We start from the raw sequence: 21,216 nt of genomic DNA, 5'->3' as shown, positions 1-21,216 counted from the left end.
GGCTGGATCTGTGAGTCTTTGTTCACTAAGATGGTTGTAAAGACTGGGTCAGCAGCATCTTTCATTTCCTTCTTAATGAAAGAGATACTTAAGCTAAGAGCGACTCTGGGAAACGCGATTTTCTTTCACAGGCTCCTTAAGAAGGTTTGAAAGAAGTCTTTCGCTGTTAAGAACTACTTAACTGATCTGGGAAACCCGGCCAATGTCATTCCTTTTTTTTTCTTTAAACCACGAGTTTAAACGAGGGTGCCGGGAATGGGGAGGTTTCCTCCAAACCATTGTGGTTATCGCTTCTCGGCCTTTTGGCTAAGATCAAGTGTAGTATCTGTTCTTATCAGTTTAATATCTGATACGTCCCCTACCCGGGGACCATATATTAAATTGATTTTTGGAACAGGGAGATGGAATAGGGGCTTGCTCCGTCCACTCCACGCATCGACCTGGTATTGCAGTATCTCCAGGAACGGTGCACTCCTCCTAACATGTACAATATAAAAATATATGGCAAGCTAAACGATATTTAGCTTCATTTGGTTTTATTCTGGGTAGAAGCTGAAGTAGAAATTGTGACACTGATGATGAAAATGAGTGGATGGATGTTTATTCCATGTTGGTTGTGTTTTGCAGTTCACTCCTTTCTCCACTAGAGGGCTACAGAGCGCTAAGTGGTTTTAAAGCCTGGTGAACAGCAGAACGGGGTTTTCTTTACGTGTAAGAACATAGGTTCAGTAACCAGATTAATAGGAACATCTACTTGTGGTTTTGAACTGTATTAAAACATCTTAAAATCCCATTATTAATCAGCCAGAGTTGTTCACTCTCCAGATCAATAGGTGGCAAAAGCAGGACATGCAGCTTCTTACCACTGGTGAACAAAGAAACAGGAAGTAGCTGCACTGTGAGCAGAAACAGACCTAGGATTTGTATGTTTTATACACTTCTTTTAAATAACACGTGAATCAAGTGATGTATATCTTCAGTTTAGTTCCGCTTTGTGTCACTTGAACCTCTTGTTGGGTTGTGGGTCATCTGTGGGGGATAATCGGAGGAAATCTGGTATTTCTTTATCTGCTGCTTTGTAGATTCAGCAATGCATTATGGGAAATACCCGTTTTCTGTTTGTTTTGTAGTTTTTATAATCAAAACATCATCAATTGTCACCTTTTAGCACACATTCGTTGTTTGTACTAAAATAGTGAAGTGTTCCGGTCCCTGTATCTTGTGGTTTAGTTAGTTTATATTGTCGACACCGTCAGTGAGTTTGGTGTGTGTTTGAAACACTCGCCCAGCCGTGACGTGTACAACTCATACTTACCTGGCAGGGGAGACACCATGATCAAGAAGGTGGTTCACCCAAGGCGAGGCTAAGCCATTGCACTTCGGCTGTGCTGACCTTTGCGAATTCCCCAAATGTGGGAATCTCGACTGCATAATTTCTGGTAGTGGGGGACTGCGTTCGCGCTCTCCCCTGATCTAACTGTTCAATGAAAACCTAACTGTCTGTTTTAAGTGATAACATTGTTCCATAGCTGGCCAATACAATACTTCTCATAGTTAACCGTTACATAGTTTCTGCCGGGTGTTACACTTAAAACTTGTAAATATAACTAATGTTTGAATTATAGATATTTATCTACGAAATATCTTCTGTGCTCATGAAGTACATTGGCAGTAATATGATAGAGTATATATCAGAATCAGAAAAAGGTTTTTTTCCAAGTACGTAACTGGATATACAAGGAATTTGTTTTGGCGTAGTTGGTGCAACAGATTTTTCTAAATATGGATGTATGGAACCATAGTTTTTTAGCAGTAGAAACAATATTAAAAGAAGTAGTGGTATTAGCAGTACATGAGTTACTATAAATATATATACACGGTAGGGGTGGGCGGTACACCGGTGTCATAGTCATCACCGGTGTGACACTGCGCCACGACATGGATTTTGCAATACCGTCAATACCGTAATAAATCAATTATAAAATAATAAGCCTAAATAAGGCATTAAAAACGTCGGTGATATGCAAGGTTTGCTGCCGTGTTGTGACAGCAAGAGGTGGAAACACAAGCAACCTGTTTCATCACTTAAAAAACACGCACGCCCGTGAATATGAAGAGGCAACCCGGGCCAAAACGAGCGCAAGTGGGACCAGCAGCTGGTCCCGCTGGGACCGCTGCTCCGCTGGTGCTGCTGAGCAGCACCAGCGGAGCACATCCCAAGACTAAACAGCTTTCAATGCAAGCATCGTTTACTGCTGCTACACCTTACGACAAGAGTAGTAAGAAATGCAGGGCTTTAAGTATTCCGGCACCGTGCTGGATCTCCGGCGTACGGAGTTTTTTTTCTCGGCGTGCGAGTTTGACTGCTTTAAAAAAAAAAAAAAAAAAAAAGGTTTGAGAGAGAAAAAAAAGTTTGAGTCAACAGAGTTCGTCTACCAATGGAATGAGAGGAAAGCAGCTCTGGCGCTCAGCCAAACTAACACTAGCCAATCAGAAGTAGAGCTGGGCGGGTCTTTGACGGCAGCGGAGCGCAGAGCGCTGTTTCAACCTGCTGGAATACGAATCACAGACTTCAAGATGGAGAAAAAATTCATGAATGTCGGTTTAAAAGAATCTTTTTGCCCAGAAGAAAAAAAGAGTGACAAAAAAAATACCCATAACCATGTTCTTCTCTCGAAAAAACACACCTGTACCGCGGGCTTTAGAAGAAAAAGACGCTGCAGCGCGAGTCGGCATGCAGCAGCTCAGAAGAGCAGGGAAATACGTGCGAGGCGGTGCTGAACTCCGCAATTTGAAGCTTTGTATAATAATTGTAAAAAAAAAAAAGGTTGCTACTATGTGAATATCACTTATCACGGGTTCTTTTTGGAATGTAACCCTCTCGAAAAACAAGAGATTACTGTATATGAATACTCATGGCATAAACCTGTCAAGTTTTGGATTTAAAATTAAGGGACATTTTCCACCAGCCCAACCGAGGTCCAGTATTACATTTTAAGACAGGTTTACAAAATATTTAAAATATAATATAATAAAAATAAATATAATATATATATATATGTAAGATCTTTAGTTTTTTTGCCAAATAAATATGTTGAGAATGCATAATACTCTCCCATGTCTCTTTTTGATAAGGATACTACCATTTACTTATTATATTATACAAATATTAACCTTATTCACATAAAGGGACAGGACAGGCTACTCCTCCCAAAACGTACCAAAAAATACCGTGATATTATACCGTCACCGTTCAAAAGAGGAAAAATACCGTGATATTAATTTTAGGTCATATCGCCCACCCCTAATACACGGTAAGTGATTCAGTAAGTAGACGCAAGAGCGATCCAACAAAGTGCAAGTGATCAAGGTGCCAGTTTCCAAACTGCGAGCTGAGCATTAGTGTGAGAGAAAAGTTGCATGCTTAAATTAAAATGACAATTTAAACGTTTTCTACACTATTCCCCCTCGGTAAATACATTTTTTTTGTTTGTTTTAAATGTTCGTATACTGACTAACCTTAAACAAAAGTTTAAACACAAGTCTTTAATTTTGTATGCGTTGCATTTTATTGACTGTTTTTTTTATGTAATTATCCCTCCAAAGGTAATTTGCAGTTGAATTGTTGTGTAGTTTATCCTCCCTTCCACTAGAATGGCACAGGAGGAGCTCTGTTTGTTTTGGGCAGCGTCAAAGAAATAGTTTAAATCTCAGCGGCATAGGTTAATGCTATAAGTTATAACATATATCATATTATAGCTCAAAGACATAACATACATGCACTATAAACAGCATTAAAGTTAAGACACAAGTGTGATGTAAATGTGAGGCTAAATGTGAGAAAATCTGTTTTCCTAGACTAGAGACTTCGCTTTAGCGTTTTTCTATTGGTCAGTAGCGTGTCACGAGGCCATGAAGAATTGTGGCGGCTTGTTTGTGGATTTAAATTCACTTAATTTGCCGAAAGACACTAAAAAAATAGTTTTACAGGATTTAGATTTGTGATAATCACTGTTATTCATAAAATAAAATGTCATTCTTTTTTTTTCTTTAAACCACGAGTTTAAACGAGGGTGCCGGGAATGGGGAGGTTTCCTCCAAACCATTGTGGTTATCGCTTCTCGGCCTTTTGGCTAAGATCAAGTGTAGTATCTGTTCTTATCAGTTTAATATCTGATACGTCCCCTACCCGGGGACCATATATTAAATTGATTTTTGGAACAGGGAGATGGAATAGGGGCTTGCTCCGTCCACTCCACGCATCGACCTGGTATTGCAGTATCTCCAGGAACGGTGCACTCCTCCTAACATGTACAATATAAAAATATATGGCAAGCTAAACGATATTTAACTTCACTTGGTTTTATTCCAGGTAGAAGCTGAAGTAGAAATTGTGACACTGATGATGAAAATGAGTGAATGGATGTTTATTCCATGTTGGTTGTGTTCTGCAGTTCACTCCTTTCTCCACTAGAGGGCTACAGAGCGCTAAGTGGTTTTAAAGCCTGGTGAACAGCAGAACGGGGTTTTCTTTACGTGTAAGAACATAGGTTCAGTAACCAGATTAATAGGAACATCTACTTGTGGTTTTGAACTGTATTAAAACATCTTAATCATGATTAATCAGCCAGAGTTGTTCACTCTCCAGATCAATAGGTGGCAAAAGCAGGACATGCAGCTTCCTACCACTGGTGAACAAAGAAACAGGAAGTAGCTGCACTGTGAGCAGAAACAGACCTAGGATTTGTATGTTTTATACACTTCTTTTAAATAACACGTGAATCAAATGATGTATATCTTCAGTTTAGTTCCGTTTTGTGTCACTTGAACCTCTTGTTGGGGTGTGGGTCATCTGTGGGGGATAATCGGAGGAAATCTGGTATTTCTTTATCTGCTGCTTTGTAGATTCAGCAATGCATTATGGGAAATACCCGTTTTCTGTTTGTTTTGTAGTTTTTATAATCAAAACATTGTCAATTGTCACCTTTTAGCACACATTGGTTGTTTGTACTAAAATAGTGAAGTGTTCCGGTCCCTGTATCTTGTGGTTTAGTTAGTTTATATTGTCGACACCGTCAGTGAGTTTGGTGTGTGTGTGAAACACTCCCCCAGCCGTGACGTGTACAACTCATACTTACCTGGCAGGGGAGACACCATGATCAAGAAGGTGGTTCACCCAAGGCGAGGCTAAGCCATTGCACTTCGGCTGTGCTGACCTTTGCGAATTCCCCAAATGTGGGAATCTCGACTGCATAATTTCTGGTAGTGGGGGACTGCGTTCGCGCTCTCCCCTGATAAAGCTGTTCAATGAAAACCTAACTGTCTATTTTAAGTGATATTATTGTTCCATAGCTAACGTGCAGTAGACTATCCCTGGAGTCCCAGCTTGTGTGCACCCCTGTAAATAACTAATGTTTGAATTATACATATTTATCTACGAATTATCTTCTGTGCTCATGAAGTACATTGGCAGTAATGTGAAAGAGTATATATCAGAATCAGAAAAAGGTTTTTTCCAAGTACGTAACTGGATATACAAGGAATTTGTTTTGGCGTAGTTGGTGCAACAGATTTTTCTAAATATGGATGTATGGAACCATAGTTTTTTAGCAGTATAAACAATATTAAAAGAAGTAATGGTATTAGCAGTATATGAATTACTATAAATATATATACACGGTAAGTGATTCAGTAAGTAGATGCAAGAGCGGTCCAACAAAGTGCAAGTGATCAAGGTGCCAGTTTCCAAACTGCGAGCTGAGCATTAGTGTGAGAGAAAAGTTGCATGCTTAAATTAAAATGACAATTTAAACGTTTTCTACACTATTCCCCCTGGGTAAATAAAAACATTTTTTTTGTTTCTTTTAAATGTTCGTATACTGACTAACCTTAAACAAAAGTTTAAACACAAGTCTTTAATTTTGTATGCGTTGCATTTTATTGACTGTTTTTTTTATGTAATTATCCCTCCAAAGGTAATTTGCAGTTGAATTGTTGTGTAGTTTATCCTCCCTTCCACTAGAATGGCACAGGAGGAGCTCTGTTTGTTTTGGGCAGCGTCGAAGAAATAGTTTTAATCTCAGCGGCATAGGTTAATGCTATATGTTATAACATATGTCATATTATAGCTCAAAGACATAACATACATGCACTATAAACAGCATTAAAGTTAAGACACAAGTGTGATGTAAATGTGAGCCTAAATGTGAGAAAATCTGTTTTCCTAGACTAGAGACTTCGCTTTAGCGTTTTTCTATTGGTCAGTAGCGTGTCACGAGGCCATGAAGAATTGTGGCGGCTTGTTTGTGGATTTAAATTCACTTAATTTGCCGAAAGACACTAAAAAAATAGTTTTACAGGATTTAGATTTGTGGTAATCACTGTTATTCATAAAATAAAATGTCATTCTTTTTTTTTCTTTAAACCACGAGTTTAAACGAGGGTGCCGGGAATGGGGAGGTTTCCTCCAAACCATTGTGGTTATCGCTTCTCGGCCTTTTGGCTAAGATCAAGTGTAGTATCTGTTCTTATCAGTTTAATATCTGATACGTCCCCTACCCGGGGACCATATATTAAATTGATTTTTGGAACAGGGAGATGGAATAGGGGCTTGCTCTGTCCACTCCACGCATCGACCTGGTATTGCAGTATCTCCAGGAACGGTGCACTCCTCCATACATGTACAATATAAATATATATGGCAAGCTTAACGATTTTTAGCTTCACTTGGTTTTATTCCGGGTTGAAGTAGAAATTGTGACACTGATGATGCAAATGAGTGGATGGATGTTTATTCCATGTTGGTTGTGTTCTACAGTTCACTTTTTCTCCACTAGAGGGGGACAGAGCGCTAAGTGGTTTTAAAGCCTGGTGAACAGCAGAATGGGGTTTTCTTTACGTGTAAGAACATAGGTTCAGTAACCAGATTAATAGGAACATCTACTTGTGGTTTTGAACTGTATTAAAACATCTTAAAATCCCATTATATAGATATTTATCTACGAATTATCTTCTGTGCTCATGAAGTACATTGGCAGTAATGTGAAAGAGTATATATCAGAATCAGAATCAGGTTTTTTTCCAAGTACGTAACAAGGAATTTGTTTTGGCGTAGTTGGTGCAACAGATTTTTCTAAATATGGATGTATGGAACCATAGTTTTTTAGCAGTATAAACAATATTAAAAGAAGTAATGGTATTAGCAGTATATGAATTACTATAAATATATATACACGGTAAGTGATTCAGTAAGTAGATGCAAGAGCGGTCCAACAAAGTGCAAGTGATCAAGGTGCCAGTTTCCAAACTGCGAGCTGAGCATTAGTGTGAGAGAAAAGTTGCCTGCTTAAATTAAAATGACAATTTAAACGTTTGTACACTATTCCCCCTCGGTAAATAAAAAAAAATGTTTTTGTTTGTTTTAAATGTTCGTATACTGACTAACCTTAAACAAAAGTTTAAACACAAGCCTTTAATTTTGTATGCGTTGCATTTTATTGACTGTTTTTTTATGTAATTATCCCTCCAAAGGTAATTTGCAGTTGAATTGTTGTGTAGTTTATCCTCCCTTCCACTAGAATGGCACAGGAGGAGCTCTGTTTGTTTTGGGCAGCGTTGAAGAAATAGTTTAAATCTCAGCGGCATAGGTTAATGCTATAAGTTATAACATATATCATATTATAGCTCAAAGACATAACATACATGCACTATAAACAGCATTAAAGTTAAGACACAAGTGTGTTGTATATTTAAGCCTAAATGTGAGAAAATCTGTTTTTCTAGACTAGAGACTTCAGGCTTTAGCGTTTTTCTATTGGTCAGTAGCGTGTCACGAGGCCATGAAGAATTGTGGCGGCTTGTTTGTAGATTTAAATTCACTTAATTTGCCGAAAGACACTAAAAAAATAGTTTTACAAAGGATTTACATTTGTGGTAATCACTGTTATTCATATAATAAAATGTCATTCTTTTTTTTTCTTTAAACCATGTGTTTAAACGAGGGTGCCGGGAATTGGGAGGTTTCCTCCAAACCATTGTGGGTATCGCTTCTCGGCCTTTTGGCTAAGATCAAGTGTAGTATCTGTTCTTATCAGTTTAATATCTGATACGTCCCCTACCCGGGGACCATATATTAAATTGATTTTTGGAACAGGGAGATGGAATAGGGGCTTGCTCCGTCCACTCCACGCATCGACCTGGTATTGCAGTATCTCCAGGAACGGTGCACTCCTCCTAACATGTACAATATAAAAATATATGGCAAGCTAAACGATATTTAGCTTCACTTGGTTTTATTCCGGGTAGAAGCTGAAGTAGAAATTGTGACACTGATGATGAAAATGAGTGGATGGATGTTTATTCCATGTTGGTTGTGTTCTGCAGTTCACTCCTTTCTCCACTAGAGGGTTACAGAGCGCTAAGTGGTTTTAAAGCCTGGTGAACAGCAGAACGGGGTTTTCTTTACGTGTAAGAACATAGGTTCAGTAACCAGATTAATAGGAACATCTACTTGTGGTTTTGAACTGTATTAAAACATCTTAAAATCGCATTATTAATCAGCCAGAGTTGTTCACTCTCCAGATCAATAAGTGGAAAAGCAGGACATGCAGCTTCTTACCACTGGTGAACAAAGAAACAGGAAGTAGCTGCACTGTGAGCAGAAACAGACCTAGGATTTGTATGTTTTATACACTTCTTTTAAATAACACGTGAATCAAATGATGTATATCTTCAGTTTAGTTCTGTTTTGTGTCACTTGAACCTCTTGTTGGGTTGTGGGTCATCTGTGGGGGATAATCGGAGGAAATCTGGTATTTCTTTATCTGCTGCTTTGTAGATTCAGCAATGCATTATGGGAAATACCCGTTTTCTGTTTGTTTTGTAGTTTTTATAATCAAAACATTGTCAATTGTCACCTTTTAGCACACATTCGTTGTTTGTACTAAAATAGTGAAGTGTTCCGGTCCCTGTATCTTGTGGTTTAGTTAGTTTATATTTTTGACACCGTCAGTGAGTTTGGTGTGTGTGTGAAACACTCCCCCAGCCGTGACGTCTACAACTCATACTTACCTGGCAGGGGAGACACCATGATCAAGAAGGTGGTTCACCCAAGGCGAGGCTAAGCCATTGCACTTCGGCTGTGCTGACCTTTGCGAATTCCCCAAATGTGGGAATCTCGACTGCATAATTTCTGGTAGTGGGGGACTGCGTTCGCGCTCTCCCCTGATAAAGCTGTTCAATGAAAACCTAACTGTCTGTTTTAAGTGGTAACATTGTTCCATAGTTGGCCAATACAATACCTCTCATAGTTAACCGTTACATAGTTTCTGCCGGGTGTTACACTTAAAACTTGTAAATATAACTAATGTTTGAATTATAGATATTTATCTACCAATTATCTTCTGTGCTCATGAAGTACATTGGCAGTAATGTGAAAGAGTATATATCAGAATCAGAAAAAGGTTTTTTTTCCAAGTACGTAACTGGATATACAAGGAATTTGTTTTGGCGTAGTTGGTGCAACAGATTTTTCTAAATATGGATGTATGGAACCATAGTTTTTTAGCAGTATAAACAATATTAAAAGAAGTAATGGTATTAGCAGTATATGAATTACTATAAATATATATACACGGTAAGTGATTCAGTAAGTAGATGCAAGAGCGGTCCAACAAAGTGCAAGTGATCAAGGTGCCAGTTTCCAAACTGCGAGCTGAGCATTAGTGTGAGAGAAAAGTTGCATGCTTAAATTAAAATGACAATTTAAACGTTTTCTACACTATTCCCCCTGGGTAAATAAAAACATTTTTTTTGTTTCTTTTAAATGTTCGTATACTGACTAACCTTAAACAAAAGTTTAAACACAAGTCTTTAATTTTGTATGCGTTGCATTTTATTGACTGTTTTTTTTATGTAATTATCCCTCCAAAGGTAATTTGCAGTTGAATTGTTGTGTAGTTTATCCTCCCTTCCACTAGAATGGCACAGGAGGAGCTCTGTTTGTTTTGGGCAGCGTCGAAGAAATAGTTTTAATCTCAGCGGCATAGGTTAATGCTATATGTTATAACATATGTCATATTATAGCTCAAAGACATAACATACATGCACTATAAACAGCATTAAAGTTAAGACACAAGTGTGATGTAAATGTGAGCCTAAATGTGAGAAAATCTGTTTTCCTAGACTAGAGACTTCGCTTTAGCGTTTTTCTATTGGTCAGTAGCGTGTCACGAGGCCATGAAGAATTGTGGCGGCTTGTTTGTGGATTTAAATTCACTTAATTTGCCGAAAGACACTAAAAAAATAGTTTTACAGGATTTAGATTTGTGGTAATCACTGTTATTCATAAAATAAAATGTCATTCTTTTTTTTTCTTTAAACCACGAGTTTAAACGAGGGTGCCGGGAATGGGGAGGTTTCCTCCAAACCATTGTGGTTATCGCTTCTCGGCCTTTTGGCTAAGATCAAGTGTAGTATCTGTTCTTATCAGTTTAATATCTGATACGTCCCCTACCCGGGGACCATATATTAAATTGATTTTTGGAACAGGGAGATGGAATAGGGGCTTGCTCTGTCCACTCCACGCATCGACCTGGTATTGCAGTATCTCCAGGAACGGTGCACTCCTCCATACATGTACAATATAAATATATATGGCAAGCTTAACGATTTTTAGCTTCACTTGGTTTTATTCCGGGTTGAAGTAGAAATTGTGACACTGATGATGCAAATGAGTGGATGGATGTTTATTCCATGTTGGTTGTGTTCTACAGTTCACTTTTTCTCCACTAGAGGGGGACAGAGCGCTAAGTGGTTTTAAAGCCTGGTGAACAGCAGAATGGGGTTTTCTTTACGTGTAAGAACATAGGTTCAGTAACCAGATTAATAGGAACATCTACTTGTGGTTTTGAACTGTATTAAAACATCTTAAAATCCCATTATATAGATATTTATCTACGAATTATCTTCTGTGCTCATGAAGTACATTGGCAGTAATGTGAAAGAGTATATATCAGAATCAGAATCAGGTTTTTTTCCAAGTACGTAACAAGGAATTTGTTTTGGCGTAGTTGGTGCAACAGATTTTTCTAAATATGGATGTATGGAACCATAGTTTTTTAGCAGTATAAACAATATTAAAAGAAGTAATGGTATTAGCAGTATATGAATTACTATAAATATATATACACGGTAAGTGATTCAGTAAGTAGATGCAAGAGCGGTCCAACAAAGTGCAAGTGATCAAGGTGCCAGTTTCCAAACTGCGAGCTGAGCATTAGTGTGAGAGAAAAGTTGCCTGCTTAAATTAAAATGACAATTTAAACGTTTTCTACACTATTCCCCCTCGGTAAATAAAAAAAAATGTTTTTGTTTGTTTTAAATGTTCGTATACTGACTAACCTTAAACAAAAGTTTAAACACAAGCCTTTAATTTTGTATGCGTTGCATTTTATTGACTGTTTTTTTATGTAATTATCCCTCCAAAGGTAATTTGCAGTTGAATTGTTGTGTAGTTTATCCTCCCTTCCACTAGAATGGCACAGGAGGAGCTCTGTTTGTTTTGGGCAGCGTTGAAGAAATAGTTTAAATCTCAGCGGCATAGGTTAATGCTATAAGTTATAACATATGTCATATTATAGCTCAAAGACATAACATACATGCACTATAAACAGCATTAAAGTTAAGACACAAGTGTGATGTAAATGTGAGCCTAAATGTGAGAAAATCTGTTTTCCTAGACTAGAGACTTCGCTTTAGCGTTTTTCTATTGGTCAGTAGCGTGTCACGAGGCCATGAAGAATTGTGGCGGCTTGTTTGTAGATTTAAATTCACTTAATTTGCCGAAAGACACTAAAAAAATAGTTTTACAAAGGATTTACATTTGTGGTAATCACTGTTATTCATATAATAAAATGTCATTCTTTTTTTTTCTTTAAACCATGTGTTTAAACGAGGGTGCCGGGAATTGGGAGGTTTCCTCCAAACCATTGTGGGTATCGCTTCTCGGCCTTTTGGCTAAGATCAAGTGTAGTATCTGTTCTTATCAGTTTAATATCTGATACGTCCCCTACCCGGGGACCATATATTAAATTGATTTTTGGAACAGGGAGATGGAATAGGGGCTTGCTCCGTCCACTCCACGCATCGACCTGGTATTGCAGTATCTCCAGGAACGGTGCACTCCTCCTAACATGTACAATATAAAAATATATGGCAAGCTAAACGATATTTAGCTTCACTTGGTTTTATTCCGGGTAGAAGCTGAAGTAGAAATTGTGACACTGATGATGAAAATGAGTGGATGGATGTTTATTCCATGTTGGTTGTGTTCTGCAGTTCACTCCTTTCTCCACTAGAGGGCTACAGAGCACTAAGTGGTTTTAAAGCCTGGTGAACAGCAGAACGGGGTTTTCTTTACGTGTAAGAACATAGGTTCAGTAACCAGATTAATAGGAACATCTACTTGTGGTTTTGAACTGTATTAAAACATCTTAAAATCGCATTATTAATCAGCCAGAGTTGTTCACTCTCCAGATCAATAAGTGGCAAAAGCAGGACATGCAGCTTCTTACCACTGGTGAACAAAGAAACAGGAAGTAGCTGCACTGTGAGCAGAAACAGACCTAGGATTTGTATGTTTTATACACTTCTTTTAAATAACACGTGAATCAAATGATGTATATCTTCAGTTTAGTTCTGTTTTGTGTCACTTGAACCTCTTGTTGGGTTGTGGGTCATCTGTGGGGGATAATCGGAGGAAATCTGGTATTTCTTTATCTGCTGCTTTGTAGATTCAGCAATGCATTATGGGAAATACCCGTTTTCTGTTTGTTTTGTAGTTTTTATAATCAAAACATTGTCAATTGTCACCTTTTAGCACACATTCGTTGTTTGTACTAAAATAGTGAAGTGTTCCGGTCCCTGTATCTTGTGGTTTAGTTAGTTTATATTTTTGACACCGTCAGTGAGTTTGGTGTGTGTGTGAAACACTCCCCCAGCCGTGACGTGTACAACTCATACTTACCTGGCAGGGGAGACACCATGATCAAGAAGGTGGTTCACCCAAGGCGAGGCTAAGCCATTGCACTTCGGCTGTGCTGACCTTTGCGAATTCCCCAAATGTGGGAATCTCGACTGCATAATTTCTGGTAGTGGGGGACTGCGTTCGCGCTCTCCCCTGATAAAGCTGTTCAATGAAAACCTAACTGTCTGTTTTAATTGATAACATTGTTCCATAGCTGGCCAATACAATACCTCTCATAGTTAACCGTTACATAGTTTCTGCCGGGTGTTACACTTAAAACTTGTAAATATAACTAATGTTTGAATTATAGATATTTATCTACCAATTATCTTCTGTGCTCATGAAGTACATTGGCAGTAATGTGAAAGAGTATATATCAGAATCAGAAAAAGGTTTTTTTTCCAAGTACGTAACTGGATATACAAGGAATTTGTTTTGGCGTAGTTGGTGCAACAGATTTTTCTAAATATGGATGTATGGAACCATAGTTTTTTAGCAGTATAAACAATATTAAAAGAAGTAATGGTATTAGCAGTATATGAATTACTATAAATATATATACACGGTAAGTGATTCAGTAAGTAGATGCAAGAGCGGTCCAACAAAGTGCAAGTGATCAAGGTGCCAGTTTCCAAACTGCGAGCTGAGCATTAGTGTGAGAGAAAAGTTGCATGCTTAAATTAAAATGACAATTTAAACGTTTTCTACACTATTCCCCCTGGGTAAATAAAAACATTTTTTTTGTTTCTTTTAAATGTTCGTATACTGACTAACCTTAAACAAAAGTTTAAACACAAGTCTTTAATTTTGTATGCGTTGCATTTTATTGACTGTTTTTTTTATGTAATTATCCCTCCAAAGGTAATTTGCAGTTGAATTGTTGTGTAGTTTATCCTCCCTTCCACTAGAATGGCACAGGAGGAGCTCTGTTTGTTTTGGGCAGCGTCGAAGAAATAGTTTTAATCTCAGCGGCATAGGTTAATGCTATATGTTATAACATATGTCATATTATAGCTCAAAGACATAACATACATGCACTATAAACAGCATTAAAGTTAAGACACAAGTGTGATGTAAATGTGAGCCTAAATGTGAGAAAATCTGTTTTCCTAGACTAGAGACTTCGCTTTAGCGTTTTTCTATTGGTCAGTAGCGTGTCACGAGGCCATGAAGAATTGTGGCGGCTTGTTTGTGGATTTAAATTCACTTAATTTGCCGAAAGACACTAAAAAAATAGTTTTACAGGATTTAGATTTGTGGTAATCACTGTTATTCATAAAATAAAATGTCATTCTTTTTTTTTCTTTAAACCACGAGTTTAAACGAGGGTGCCGGGAATGGGGAGGTTTCCTCCAAACCATTGTGGTTATCGCTTCTCGGCCTTTTGGCTAAGATCAAGTGTAGTATCTGTTCTTATCAGTTTAATATCTGATACGTCCCCTACCCGGGGACCATATATTAAATTGATTTTTGGAACAGGGAGATGGAATAGGGGCTTGCTCTGTCCACTCCACGCATCGACCTGGTATTGCAGTATCTCCAGGAACGGTGCACTCCTCCATACATGTACAATATAAATATATATGGCAAGCTTAACGATTTTTAGCTTCACTTGGTTTTATTCCGGGTTGAAGTAGAAATTGTGACACTGATGATGCAAATGAGTGGATGGATGTTTATTCCATGTTGGTTGTGTTCTACAGTTCACTTTTTCTCCACTGGAGGGGGACAGAGCGCTAAGTGGTTTTAAAGCCTGGTGAACAGCAGAATGGGGTTTTCTTTACGTGTAAGAACATAGGTTCAGTAACCAGATTAATAGGAACATCTACTTGTGGTTTTGAACTGTATTAAAACATCTTAAAATCCCATTATTAATCAGCCAGAGTTGTTCACTCTCCAGATCAATAAGTGGCAAAAGCAGGACATGCAGCTTCTTACCACTGGTGAACAAAGAAACAGGAAGTAGCTGCACTGTGAGCAGAAACAGACCTAGGATTTGTATGTTTTATACACTTCTTTTAAATAACACGTGAATCAAATGATGTATATCTTCAGTTTAGTTCCGTTTTGTGTCACTTGAACCTCTTGTTGGGTTGTGGGTCATCTGTGGGGGATAATCGGAGGAAATCTGGTATTTCTTAATCTGCTGCTTTGTAGATTCAGCAATGCATTATGGGAAATGCCCGTTTTCTGTTTGTTTTGTAGTTTTTATAATCAAAACATTGTCAATTGTCACCTTTTAGCACACATTCTTCTTCTTCTTCTTCTTCAGGTTTATTGGCGGCTGGCATCCAGTTCTCCGGTGCATTACCGCCCTCTTCTGGATCATTCTCATGGTCCAGCCTACTGACACTGATTCATACCCTCATTCTCTGTTTGACTATATTCTTTCAAATAATCTAGTGTCTCTCAAAAACTCAAGCAATGCCTTCACATGTTTCCTATTCTTCATTCCTAATATACTTTTAATATTAATTTCCTGTTCTTCCAATTCTATCAGTTTATTATTCATAGTTTCCCTTTCCATCTTATATCTCCCACAACTCAGTAAAACATGCTCTATAGCAGGGGTCACCAACCCTGGTCCTCGAGGGCCGGTGTCCTGCATGTTTTAGATGTTTCCCTGCTTTAACACACCTGATTCTAATTAATGATCGTTACCAGCTTGTCATTAAAGTCTGGATAGTTCTGTTGATGACACAGTCACTTGTATCATGGTGCAATGAAGCAGGGAAACATCTAAAACCTGCAGGGACACCGGCCCTCAAGGACCAGGGTTGGTGACCCCTGCTCTATAGTCTCATCCTCTTGACACTCTTCACACAAACCATTCTGATGTTTCCCTACAACCTTCAAGTTTTTGTTTAGGGCACTATGCCCTAATCTTAGCCTTGTCAATATGATTTCTTCTCTTCTTTTCCCACTACCCACCCTTTTAACTCTAGTGCTCTCTTGAATACTATACAGATGCCTTCCTTTGACCTCATTGCTCCATTTTTCTTGCCACATTAAATTCACTTTTTCCCAGATCACACTTTTAGCTTCAGACTTGCTAATATTCACATTCATTTCTACCACCGTTTTCTGTATTGCCTTCTTGGCCATCCTGTCTGCCATCTCATTTCCCTTAACTCCAACATGAGCAGGGACCCATAAAAACTTAATGTCACTTCCCTTTAAAACTGATCTTGTGGCTGACTGAAGGACCTCATACAGCAGACCTTGACGACTCTTTGAATGAGACAATCTCATACTAGTTAAAACTGCAGATGAATCTGTACAAATCACTATTTTTTTAACTTGACTCTTTTCCACCCATTTTAAAGCTATAAGCACACCCAGCATCTCTACTGTGTAGACTGCTAAATGGTCTGAAGTTCTTCTATTCATTTCTATGCTCTTTGAAGGAACAACTACTCCAAAACCAGTCACTCCAGTCTCCGGTTGTTTAGCTCCATCCGTATACATTTCAATAAAATCACTGTACTCTGTTTTTAAATACTGAGTTGCTGCATTTGCCAGATCAATCCCTTGTCTCTTTCCCTTTAATTCCAACAAATGCCAGTCTACATATGGCCATATCATCCTCCATGGGGGCATTAATGGATATACCACAGTTGGACTTAACTTCATCTCCCCAACACCAAGCTCTTTAGCAATGTCATTCCCCACCCTACCAAACTTATCTTTCTTACTTTTTCCAAACTCCCAGCACTCCTTTAAAACTCTTTTTGTAGGGTGAGACTCACCATGTCCCTGTAACGATGCCCAATAATTGCTCATCAACTGTTTTCTTCTTAATGCTAATGGCATATCTTCCAGTTCTACTTGTAGTGCACATACTGGAGTTGTTCTAAAAGCCCCACTGCATATCCGTAGTGCCTTCGCTTGAATTATATCCACCTTTTTTAAAAGGGACGCTGCTGCTGATCCATAAACAATGCAACCATAGTCAATAACTGATCTTATCATAGCTACATAGATTGTCTTTAACGAAGCACAACTTGCCCCCCATTCCCTTCCTGTCAAACACCTCAAGACATTTATTACTTTTTTACATTTGTCCTCTACTTTCTTTATGTGGTCTACCCACGTCAATTTAGAGTCAAATATCACTCCCAAATATTTAAATGATCCAACTCTTTCCAGCTCTTTTCCATACATATATAGCTTCTCTTCCACCCTTCTTTTCCTGGTGAAAATAACTGACTGAGTTTTTTCCACAGAAAATCGACATCCCCAATCCAACCCCCACTCTGTTACCCCATCAATTGCTGATTGAACTTTACTCACTATATACTCCAAATTCCTTCCTCTTTTCCAGAGTGCCCCATCATCAGCAAAAAGTGAAGTACCAATATCTGATGGAAAATTTGAAAAAACATCATTTATCATGATTATGAACAGTAGAGGACTAATAACACTCCCTTGCGGAGTCCCATTCCCAACCATATATTTGTTCGACATCTCACATCCTATTCGGACCTGTAATTTCCTGTCAAATAAAAAATTCTTTATCCAGTTAAAGGTTCTCCCTCCAACTCCCATCCCATGTAATTTGATCATCAAACCTTCTCTCCACATCATATCGTAGGCTTTTTCAATATCAAAAAAGACTACCACTACTGATTCTTTATTTGCTTGTGCCCTTCTAATCTCATTTTCAAGTCTTACTACTGCATCCATAGTACTCCTACCTTTTCTAAAACCACTTTGACAGCTCGTCAGCAAACCTCTCTTCTCAAGGTAGTAAGTTAATCTTTCTGTAATCATTCTTTCCATAATCTTGCACATATTGGAAGTTAATGCAATCGGCCTGTAGCTTGATGGTTTACAAGGATCTTTCCCAGGCTTCCTAATTGGAATTACCACTGCTTCCTTCCACACGCTTGGCAGCTTCCCTTCCTTCCACACTCTGTTATACAAATGTAACATTTTAGCCATCCCATTTGGTCCAAGGTTTTTCAACATTACATAGCTGACCTGATCTCCACCTGGAGCTGAAGGTTTTGCTTTATTAACCGCTCTCACAAGCTCAGCCATTGTAAGACAGTCATCCATACTCCCCCCTCCATCTTCCCTCATATCTAATATTCCTGGATAATAACTCAAGTTCATTTCTCTTCTCGTTCTCCCTTCCTCTGTTAAGTTTCCCACACTGTGTACTTTTGCAAAAGCTTCAGCTAATAACTCTGCTTTATCTTTATCAGTTGTTGCTGTTTGTTCTTCTGAGGTGATAACTGGATATTCCCACTCCCTTCTGTCTCCTCCCATCTTTCTTATCATCCCCCAAACTTCTCCTACCGGGGTTGTTCTCCCTATGTCACTACAAAAGTGTCTCCAGCTTGCTCTCTTTGCTCGTTTGATTACCTTCCTTACCTTTGCTTGTGCCCTCTGATATTCTATCAGACTGTGATAATTATGCTCTCTTTTAACTTTTTTAAATGCTTTGTTCCGGGCTTTTACCGCTTTTGAGCACTCTTCTGTCCACCATGGGACGAGTTTCCTATTCCTCCTGTTTTTACTCTTTGGAATTGCTTGACTTGCTGCAGACATAATTGCTTCAGTCACATTACTGTTAATAGTATCTATGTCCCCATTCAAGTCAACAGATTCCATTAATTTTTCACTTACTGATTTAAATATATCCCACTTCGCTTTACTATACACCCACTTCTGTAACCCATTTCCAGCATTCACTTCTGCTCTTCCTCCTATTGTACACATTATCACATAATGGTCACTACCTAAAGTTTTTCCTGTCATCACCCACTTACTAATTCCTGCGTATCGTACTGACACCAATGTTAGATCTAATGCCGACTCATTACCTGTTCTTACATCGACTCGTGTCCCCCTCCCATCATTCAAACATACAAGATCCATCTCCTCCATTAACTCTTCTATGACTCTGCCATTTATGTCTGTATGTGTTCCTCCCCACAGTGTATTATGAGCATTAAAATCAGCACACCAAATAATATTATTCCTGTCAATACCTTTAATCCTAAGTAATCTTTCCAACTCCAACGTTTTGCATGGGTTATAGTAATTCACTATTACCATATTCTGCTCCATCTCCCATACTTCCAACACAATATATTCCTGTTCTACTCCTATTTCTAATATTCTGTATGACAAATCTTGTCTAATAAACACTGCACCGCCTCCACCCGTGCCTTCACCTTCAGCCCTGTCTCTTCTTATTACCACATATCCATAAATAACAAAATCTAATACTGGTTTCAAAAAAGTTTCTTGGATACATATTACATCTGGCTTTTCAACCATCTCTCTTAAATAATGTTTGAACTCTTGTCCATTAGCCACCAAACTTCTAGCATTCCACTGAAGTATTTTCATCGTGATTTAGATGATCCCTTGCTTGGTCCTGGCTACTGCTCTGTCTATTAATTTCACTTTGGATCTCCTCCCAATTCAAATCATTCATTCCCAAGTGATCTATCGCTGCCTTTGCTATAATCTGTATATTTGTCGTTCTCGACGTAGATATTCTTGTAGAATTTATTGCTGCAGTAATGAACACCACCAATTGTTTCTTATCCACCCAGACTTTGTCTTTGTGATACTGCTCTCTCCTCTGCTCTCTTGGTTCTCCACCTCCATCTCCCACCCCCACCAGTCTTTGTGGTTCATCTCTCTTCTCAACCTTCTTCAGGGCTTGTGCATAAGTTACCTTTTCCAACACTTTTACTTTCTGAATCTCTACTTCTTTCCTCATTGTTGGACATTTCCCAAAGGTAACACTATGTTCACCCCCACAGCTACAGCACTTTGGTTTTGTTTCTTCTCCACATTCTCCATATTCATGGTCCCCTGTACATCTTGCACACCTTCTTTTTTCTTTACAATATTTAGCAATATGGCCAAATTTTTGACACTTGAAACATCTCATCGGTTTCGGTATATAGGCTCTCACATAAAAACACACGAATCCTAAATAGACTCTGTCTGGAATTACTTCACCCTTAAACTCTACCAGTACCGTTTCACTTGTTACCTTTTCTGTACCTTTAGTCATCCTGTGCACATTTACTATTTCTATGCCACGAGCATTCAAGTTCTCCTTCAACTCCTCCTCACCCATGTCTACTGCCACACCAGTAATGACTCCTTTGGTATTTTTGGATTTTTGTTCTCCAACCTGCACAACTTTCACAACCTTTTTTTTCACCGACCGTAGTGAATTGTTTGACAACAGCCACCTGAATCTCATCTGAACATCCTATAAACAGATTGCCATCGTTTAAAACCCTAGCAAATTTGATATCCCCACATTTCTTTTTAAGTTCTCTAGTCAACTGCAACGGATTCATTTTTGCCACTCCTCCCTCACCTGCAAATCGAACCACCACATTAAACCGTTTTTGTCCTTCATTATTCTCAGTCTCAGATTCCACAACTCCTTCCTCCTCACTTAACATCAGCTCTGATTCCTTCTCTGAATCAGAATCGCTCTTAGCCTGTCTAAACCTCTTCTTGTCCTTTCTTCCCTGATCCTGCCTTTCCATACCTTTCTTTCCACCTGCCGCTTTCCCTGCTTTATCCTGCCTCATACCTCCTTCTAAATTACTATACCTATCACTATCATTCCCTGCTTTATTCTTAGACATTCTCCCTATCAGAAGAAAAAAAAAAAAAAAAAAAAAAAAAAGGAAGAAAGGGTACCGTTCCGGACCTTACAGGCCGTCGGTCGGCACCCCTTCACCCCTAATTCCTACTACTAAACAATATACTATAGTCTTTATTCAACTCTCACACAAAATAACATATAACTTTAGTACAACCGTCAACTGGATGCCAAACCGCTTCAACCACCGCTGTCACCTGCTCCCACTTCCACCAGGTGCAGAATCCACAGACTTTAGCACACATTTGTTGTTTGTACTAAAATAGTGTAGTGTTCCGGTCCTTGTATCCTGTGGTTTAGTTAGTTTATATTGTTGACACCGTCAGTGAGTTGGGTGTGTGTGTGAAAGACTCCCCCAGCCGTGACGTGTACAACTCATACTTACCTGGCAGGGGAGACACCATGATCAAGAAGGTGGTTCACCCAAGGCGAGGCTAAGCCATTGCACTTCGGCTGTGCTGACCTTTGCGAATTCCCCAAATGTGGGAATCTCGACTGCATAATTTCTGGTAGTGGGGGACTGCGTTCGCGCTCTCCCCTG

The 21,216-nt window shown here is 38.7% G+C and overlaps 12 non-coding genes across 12 annotated transcripts; all 12 read left to right on the top strand.

The window, feature by feature from the left end:
- The first annotated feature begins 286 nt into the window (after nt 1-286).
- Nucleotides 287-477, top strand: LOC133442642 (U2 spliceosomal RNA). The gene has a single exon (XR_009782584.1). It is a non-coding gene; the product is annotated as a U2 spliceosomal RNA (small nuclear RNA).
- Nucleotides 478-1,307: 830 nt separating this feature from the next.
- Nucleotides 1,308-1,471, top strand: LOC133442623 (U1 spliceosomal RNA). The gene has a single exon (XR_009782568.1). It is a non-coding gene; the product is annotated as a U1 spliceosomal RNA (small nuclear RNA).
- A 2,642-nt stretch (nt 1,472-4,113) lies between these two features.
- LOC133442641 (U2 spliceosomal RNA) lies at nt 4,114-4,304 on the top strand. The gene has a single exon (XR_009782583.1). It is a non-coding gene; the product is annotated as a U2 spliceosomal RNA (small nuclear RNA).
- An 826-nt stretch (nt 4,305-5,130) lies between these two features.
- Nucleotides 5,131-5,294, top strand: LOC133442622 (U1 spliceosomal RNA). Its single transcript, XR_009782567.1, has one exon. It is a non-coding gene; the product is annotated as a U1 spliceosomal RNA (small nuclear RNA).
- A 1,188-nt stretch (nt 5,295-6,482) lies between these two features.
- LOC133442653 (U2 spliceosomal RNA) lies at nt 6,483-6,673 on the top strand. Its single transcript, XR_009782595.1, has one exon. It is a non-coding gene; the product is annotated as a U2 spliceosomal RNA (small nuclear RNA).
- A 1,368-nt stretch (nt 6,674-8,041) lies between these two features.
- LOC133442640 (U2 spliceosomal RNA) lies at nt 8,042-8,232 on the top strand. The gene has a single exon (XR_009782582.1). It is a non-coding gene; the product is annotated as a U2 spliceosomal RNA (small nuclear RNA).
- Nucleotides 8,233-9,061: 829 nt separating this feature from the next.
- LOC133442621 (U1 spliceosomal RNA) lies at nt 9,062-9,225 on the top strand. The gene has a single exon (XR_009782566.1). It is a non-coding gene; the product is annotated as a U1 spliceosomal RNA (small nuclear RNA).
- Nucleotides 9,226-10,437: 1,212 nt separating this feature from the next.
- Nucleotides 10,438-10,628, top strand: LOC133442652 (U2 spliceosomal RNA). Its single transcript, XR_009782594.1, has one exon. It is a non-coding gene; the product is annotated as a U2 spliceosomal RNA (small nuclear RNA).
- Nucleotides 10,629-11,995: 1,367 nt separating this feature from the next.
- LOC133442639 (U2 spliceosomal RNA) lies at nt 11,996-12,186 on the top strand. Its single transcript, XR_009782581.1, has one exon. It is a non-coding gene; the product is annotated as a U2 spliceosomal RNA (small nuclear RNA).
- An 830-nt stretch (nt 12,187-13,016) lies between these two features.
- On the top strand, nt 13,017-13,180 carry LOC133442619 (U1 spliceosomal RNA). The gene has a single exon (XR_009782564.1). It is a non-coding gene; the product is annotated as a U1 spliceosomal RNA (small nuclear RNA).
- Nucleotides 13,181-14,392: 1,212 nt separating this feature from the next.
- Nucleotides 14,393-14,583, top strand: LOC133442651 (U2 spliceosomal RNA). Its single transcript, XR_009782593.1, has one exon. It is a non-coding gene; the product is annotated as a U2 spliceosomal RNA (small nuclear RNA).
- Nucleotides 14,584-21,052: 6,469 nt separating this feature from the next.
- LOC133442618 (U1 spliceosomal RNA) lies at nt 21,053-21,216 on the top strand. Its single transcript, XR_009782563.1, has one exon. It is a non-coding gene; the product is annotated as a U1 spliceosomal RNA (small nuclear RNA).

The sequence above is a fragment of the Cololabis saira genome, chromosome 4 (assembly GCF_033807715.1).
Source record: "Cololabis saira isolate AMF1-May2022 chromosome 4, fColSai1.1, whole genome shotgun sequence".
Lineage (NCBI taxonomy): Eukaryota > Metazoa > Chordata > Actinopteri > Beloniformes > Belonidae > Cololabis > Cololabis saira.
The sequence above is the reverse complement of the archived record's forward strand: the minus strand, read 5'-3'. Positions and strand labels throughout refer to the sequence as shown.